The 6,989-nt window shown below is 40.7% G+C and overlaps 1 non-coding gene across 1 annotated transcript; it reads left to right on the forward strand.

Annotated features, from left to right (window-relative positions):
* The first annotated feature begins 6,684 nt into the window (after window positions 1-6,684).
* Window positions 6,685-6,788, forward strand: LOC118978514 (U6 spliceosomal RNA). The gene has a single exon (XR_005064728.1). It is a non-coding gene; the product is annotated as a U6 spliceosomal RNA (small nuclear RNA).
* Window positions 6,789-6,989: the final 201 nt, after the last annotated feature.

Raw genomic sequence — 6,989 nt, forward strand, 5'->3', positions numbered from 1 at the left:
TAAACCTTGTGATCCAGCTGAGGTTCAAAGACACACACACACACACACACACACACACATACCTGCACACACATGCCCTGCTGTTTTTTATAGATTTTTGGGAAGGCACCACTGACCTAACAAGCATTTTGTTTTTTACCACTTCTGCAGGCCTATATCTGGAAGTAGAGAATCTCCTCCTTTATTCTCCGTGTTCTACGTAGAGGCTAACGCATCCAGAAGGAATGGAAAGTGCTGGTACTGCTGTCTCTTCTCAGGGAGAGTAAAAAGACGTCTGTGCTTCTTGGGTCTTGGCCTTTTGGGAAAGATACAGAATAAGCCTGCAGCGTTTTGAGTCCTGGGACAGGCGCTGGAAACTTTAGATCTTTTTGCTGGTGAGGCAGCTGATGATCCTGCCCTTCCTGGCACTTGGTTCTAGGAGAAAAAGCTGTGCTCTTCTTGGATATGGGGAAGGATGGCTCTGAGCAAATATCAGTGCAGTGCCTGAAGAAGGGGCCAGATTCCAAGAACCATCCCAAAACTACAGCTCAGGTGGTCAATTTGCCCAGACACTGGCTCTTTGAATAGGACCTTTGTAGTTATTGTGCTTCAGAAACAACAACACTGATTGTTTTGGTAACTATATGAGAAAGACATCTGCTTCTTACCTACCAAACACTCCTTTCTTCTCTCCACCCAAATAACAAGCTTAGTTCCCACTAACAATAAAGTTGCCATTCTCCACAGTAATTCCCTAGAAGCTCGTAAAAGCTAATGGACCACCAAAACCTGAGCAGCTTGACACTGGTGGCACATTAGTGTCCTCCAAGCTGGGAACAGAACAAGTGGCACATAGTTACTTATCAAATGCAACTTGATAAGTAACAAATTGCATTACAGCAATTAGAGTAAACGCAATGAGACTGTGAGCTCCTCCAGGAAAAGGACTGTTCCTTCCCTGTAATCACATCCAGAACACCATGTGGGCCACAGTATGTACTCACTAAACATCAGCAAACCGCATTTCATATTACTTTCCCAGTCTCTGCCCACACATACTTTTGTATGTGGTAGTCGGAACCTTATGATAATAAAGCATTTTTATTCATTATATTGTTACAGTACGATTTTGGTTAGAGCTGACAACTGGCTGTTTTAACCATGAGAGAGAGATAGAGAGAGGAAGAGATAGAGAGAGTGGGAGAGAGAGAGATAATGGTAGTAAAAATGGAAGGTGATTCTACTTTTCGATATAACCCTAGTTCAATATATGGCACACAGAAAGTCTGACAAATACTTTTTCAATGAAATTAGAATATACTCATTTAATATATTTTTCTTCTTTGTAATCAATGTGTATAATGTTTAAGTTAAGAAAGATGGATAAACTCTAGAGATCTGCTATACAACATTGTATCTATAGTTGATAGTAGTGTATTGTACACTTTGACATTTGTTAAGACAGTAGATGTCATGTTAAGTGTTCATTCAAAAATTAAAAAAATATTGAAAAGAGAGAGAGAGAGGGGGAGAAAATAACTGCCAGGAAGAGAAAATGTTTACTTGTCTTTGGATTACTTTGGAGGAATGAAAATAAACCACTCTCGAGACAAATTTCCAACTCATTCTTCCTTGCAAGATAAATATTAAATGTTGCTACCAAAGAATCATTTCTTCATATATATAGCAAACAAGTCCTTATAGTACCTCTTGTTTTATGATTTCATATAGGAACCAATGCCATATGCATCTGAAGCCTTCTATCCATTCACTGGTACACATTTATTTCATGCCACAAGCCAAGACCCGTGCTACACTCTAGGAATGGCAAGGCAAGATGAGCAAGACACACAGCTGAGAGCTCCGATGGGGAGGCGAGCCAATATCAGCAGCGTGTGGTTTGTACTGGGGTAAAATTTATGCGTGCGGAAGTAGGCAAGCTCCAGTGGAGAAATATTTAGGTTAGAATGAGATTTTTGTTGGCTGAGATGAATCTTGAAATATTCTTAAAGCGTAAGAATATTCTAGGCTGAGGGAACAGCCTTGAGGAAAGCACAGAGGAATGAAACAACATAATAAATTGGGAAATACAAAGCCGGTTACTACACTTGGAGCACGTGATACTTGTTGGTTATTGGAAAAAGATGAGAATAGAGAGGAACACGAGGGCCAGATTATAGCACATGAAGGTATTATGGGCCTAGCACTGTCAAAGCAGTTACAGAGAGCAAGCATATGATGTGATTCATTCATTCTTTCAAAACAGTATTATTGCATGCCTACTCTAGGTGCATGCCTCAGGCACCAAACTAAAGGTGCATGCCTCAGGCACCTTTATGGGCACTGGAAATCCGTTGCAGGTAATGAAAAGTGCTCAACTTCTTAAATATCTTAGAATATAGTTAATAGGATTTTCTGACAGATCCAATGGGGGGAGTGAGACAAAGAGGGAGATAAGAGCTACAGCAAGATCTTTGACCTAACTATTACTAGGAGGGAGCGGCTATTCACTGAGATGGAAGAGAGTGTGAAAGTGTGGGGGCAGAATTAGGAATTCTGGTTTATACAGGTCATGTATGAGACACCTACTAGACATCGAAAGAGATACAAAAGTGTTATTAACTATATATAAGTCTGCAGTTCACAGGATAGTCTAGAATATAACTATAGCATCATAATTGTTAGCATGTAGAAAGTGTTTAAAACCATAATATTAGATGACCTGTAGTCAGGACAGTAAGTAGAAAAGAGAAAAAGTACATCTTAGCTAGAATGAAAAAGCTGATAGAAAAGTCCAAAGTCTGAGTCCTGGTCTCTCTACCAGGCAGAGGTTAAGGACAGGAAAAGGGCACAGCAAAAGTGATTGAGAGAGAACAGTCTAAACAGAAAGGAAACCAGTGTGGTAGCTTAAAACAGAAATGAACGGACGTTCTTCAAAGGAGGAAAATGTGATCGACTGTATCAAATGTCATGATGATGATATAAAAAAAACTGTATATAGTTTTATATAGCAATGTAGAGTTTTCAGTGATCTTAAAGAAAGCAGGTCCATCAGCTTGGTGTTAGTAAAACCCTGCTTGGAGTGGATTAAAGGAGGGAATGGAAAGAAGGGACGTAGAGATTATAGTAAATATGGGCAACTAAATAGAGAACTGTGTAAGGAACGAGAAGGAGAAAGACAGTAGTTCAAAGGTTAAGTGGAGCCAAAACTGGTTTTTATTTTATTTCTTGATTGAGAGGTCAGAAGTATACCATCTTTATGTGGTAGCAATAGAAAGTAGAAAGAGAAAAATTAATGATGCAGAAGAAAGAGGAAAGAATTGCTGAACCAATTTTCCTTGAGTAGCCTGCAGGGGAGGTGGTCAAATGTTAGGCTAGCTTTGGCTAGAAACAGAAGAGAAGATACATTTTATGGGCACAAGTTCAGGTATGTGGGTAACATGGCCAGTATCCAAAGATGTCTCAAGAAAACTACAAATCAATATGCCCTTATGAATATCAACATAACCATCCTCAAGAAAATACTAGTGTGTTCGTTTCCTATGAATGCGACAACAAATTACTGCTAACTTGGTGGCTTAAAACAAAAGAAATGTATTCTCTCACAGTTCTGGAGGCCACAGGTCCAAAATCAATGTCAGTGGGTTAAAATCAAGGTGTCAGCAAGGCCACCTCCCTCTAGATTCTGATGGCAGCTGACATTCTTGGGTTGGTGGCTCAGTCACTTCAATCTCCGCCTCTGTGGTCACAGTGGCTTTTAGATGCTTCCTTCCGCTAATATGCAGATTAGTTTAATGTGAATTATGAATAGAAAGGGTCGAAAGAGTGTAGCACCATCTGACAGCCATGTCTAAATTCCAGTTCTGCCTTAGGAATCATTTTTATCTTAGAATTAATTAAGATATTATAAAAGTGCTTAGCTCAGAATTTGGTCCATTATGAAAGATCAGCGAATTGTATTGTGCAATATAATTTCATTAATGGTGATGAATTTCCCCAGCGAGTGGGTAGGAATGAAGCCATACCAACGTCTAACTCTAGCACAGTGTCTGGTGATGCAAGAATCTTAGTTCCGTGTAAAGTCCTCTTTCCTTTCACATTTCTGTGAGTCTTCAAGGGTTGTCTTACATGTGATGAAAGTCCTGGCTGCCGAGCGCAGTGGCTGCGGTTGTTAGAGACTCACAGACCCTGCAGACCTCACTTCTGTCTCTGGAGCTAAGCTAAGACTTTCTTACTAGTTTTTATATGAATAGATTTTTACAGAGTTGTAAGTGCAATGTACATGCAATTTCATATCCATTTGGCATCATTTGTATCATTACACAGTCTTTCAACTTATTGTTAAACACTGTGTAAAATTACTTGAAGTTGACAGGCCGTAATTTATTTAGCCCAACAGTTTCTTATTGCTCAACATTTTTATGTAAGGTAATAATCCATCATAACTTTGTGTGTAAACACGTAATTATGTAGGTGAAAGTTGCTGGATTTCCATAGATGAAATTGCTGGATTACAATGTAGTGATTATCTTCCTTTGAATCCAAATTAAAATTCAATGCTATCTGGATGTGTTGGCAGGTGTTACTAGTTATGTACAAGTTACCTCTTGCTACATAATAAATTACCCTAAAATTTAGGATCTTAAAACAGCAGACATATGTATCTCTCAGTGTCTAAGGATCAGAGAGTAAGTTGGATGGATGATTCTGTCTCAGGGTTTCTCATGAGGTTTCAGTGCTGCCCTCACCTGGAGCCACAGTCATCTCGGGCTTGACTGGAGCTGGAGAATCCAAGTCTAACATGGCTCACTCACGTGGCTGTTGGCAGGTCTCAGTTCCTCGTGGTCCATTGGATTGTGGGACTCAGTCCCTTGCTGGCTGTTGGCCAAATGCCTCTCTCAGCACCTTTCCATGTAAGCCTCTTTAGGAGGCAGTTCCCAGTGTGGCAGCTGGCATCCACAGAGCAAGTGACTCAAGAAAAGGTGGGAGACAGTAAATCCACAGCAAACGAACCAGGCGAAGAACTAGAACAGGACCAGAATCACAGAAATGAAGATGACCACGTGGAGGGTTATCAGTGGGGAAGGGGAGTAAGGGAATGGGGGGAAATGTACAGAGAATAAGAAACATAAGTGGTGGGTACAAAATAGACAGGGGAAGGTTAAGAATAGTATAGGAAATGGAGAAGCCAAAGAACTTATGTGTACGGCCCATGGGCATGAACAAAGGTGAGGGATTGTGGGTAGGAGGGAGTGTGCAGGACAGAGGGGAATAAAGGGGGAGGGGAATGGGACAACCATAATAGTATAATCAATAAAAGATATTTAAAAAAAGAAAAAGCGGAGAACAGAACAACCAAGAAGAAAGCTAGGGTACTTTTTAAAGACAGTCTCCAAAGTCATGTACGGCTACTTTTGTTTTGTTCTATTTTCAAAGCAAGTCACTAAGTTCAGGCCACACTCAAAGGGAGAAAATCAGGCTTTACTTTTGAAGGGGAGTCACCCTAATGAATTTATGGACATATTTTAAAATCACCACAGCCTAGGAGTCGGGCTCCCTCCCTCCCTCTGTTCCTTCTTTTCTCCTTTTTTATAGCTCAGGAAAGAAGGAGGAAACCCACTCCAGCCTCAGATTCCTGGTAAGGATCTTAGAAAGCTAGATTAATAACTCCAAATAGGCAATAATTAGAACAATATTTTTTAAAGCCCCTAATAGGGCGCACATAGCCACCAAATCATAGGTATTCCCAGAAGGTGTGATGGCAGCCCCAGAGGAGGAGAAATTTCAGCTGCCAGACCCTGTTGCGGGAACTCAAGGTGCATGTCTGTGGAGGAGAGACAACCAGCAGAGTGCCAGGGTTGGGACTGAGTCACAAGTGGCTAGTGGTGTGGTGTTTCTGGCCTTATAGTTATTAAGATTTGAATGGACATTTAATATCTGGCATAAACAGATTAACTTTTTACGAATGTATAGCAAGATAGATAATTTTTAAAAACATGGATATGTTGAACACTAGAAAAATCATTCCAGAAAAGCAGGATGGAAAGAAATCTGAGAAAACAAACAAACAAAAAACTATAGAAAATAAAGTCACATGGAGCCAAGTAAGCGAGGGATTAGTCTGGAGAGAAATGCTCCGGTGGAAGCTCAGCTTATGTGCAAGAACTTGCTGGCTCCTCACCTGCCTCTCCCTACAAAACCCTCCATGATAATGACTTTAGAAGGAGGATTAAAAGGGAGGCGCCTCAGAAATCTTGAGCTCTGAGCCAGTAGGGTCTTCAGCTGCCTCCGTCTTTGAACTCCATAAGAAGAGTTGATAAGGTGAGGTCCGAAGGTGGCCGCGTTCTTACAGTATTAAAAACATTTGAAAAAGACCTGTCCACAATTAAGGAGCAAAATATCAGGTCTTTACAGACACACACTTTATAGACATGTTACAGCCATTTTTCTGTGACAGGCATGAGAGAATAGAAGGTGGAGGGAAGCCGTTATACTGTATTTGCCAGAGGAGCCATCCTCTGTTACTGAGAATGCCAAGGTGGGTCAAGAAGCAATCAGGACTCAGTGTTCTCTAAAGCTATGGGACAGGTCCCATGAATACTAGATTTAAGGCCAACAAAACCAGGAAAGGTTTTGCCTAGGCCTGAATGGAGAATGCTTCCAGAAAAATAGTCTGCAAAGTGGTGAATTAAAAATGCCCGTTTTGTGCTCGCTTCGGCAGCACAGGTACTAAAATTGGAGCAATACAGAGATGAGCATGGCCCCTGTGCAAGGGTGACATGCAAATTTGTGAAGCGCTCCACATTATTTTTAAATGCCCGTTTTGATGATGTTAATAGAGGGAGATGTATTCATAAGCACAGTCAACATTTATTGAGAACTCGTGTGCCATGCAGATTGCTGAGTCTTTACGTGCATTCTTTTTTTGTTCTCATGGCAACCCTAACCATCACTCCCACTGCAGATAAGAAAACTTAGCTCTCTAAATAACTTTAACTCCAGTTCAAAGT

The sequence above is a fragment of the Sturnira hondurensis genome, unplaced genomic scaffold, assembly GCF_014824575.4.
Source record: "Sturnira hondurensis isolate 20B ecotype Veracruz unplaced genomic scaffold, ASM1482457v3 Scaffold0021795, whole genome shotgun sequence".
Taxonomy (NCBI): domain Eukaryota; kingdom Metazoa; phylum Chordata; class Mammalia; order Chiroptera; family Phyllostomidae; genus Sturnira; species Sturnira hondurensis.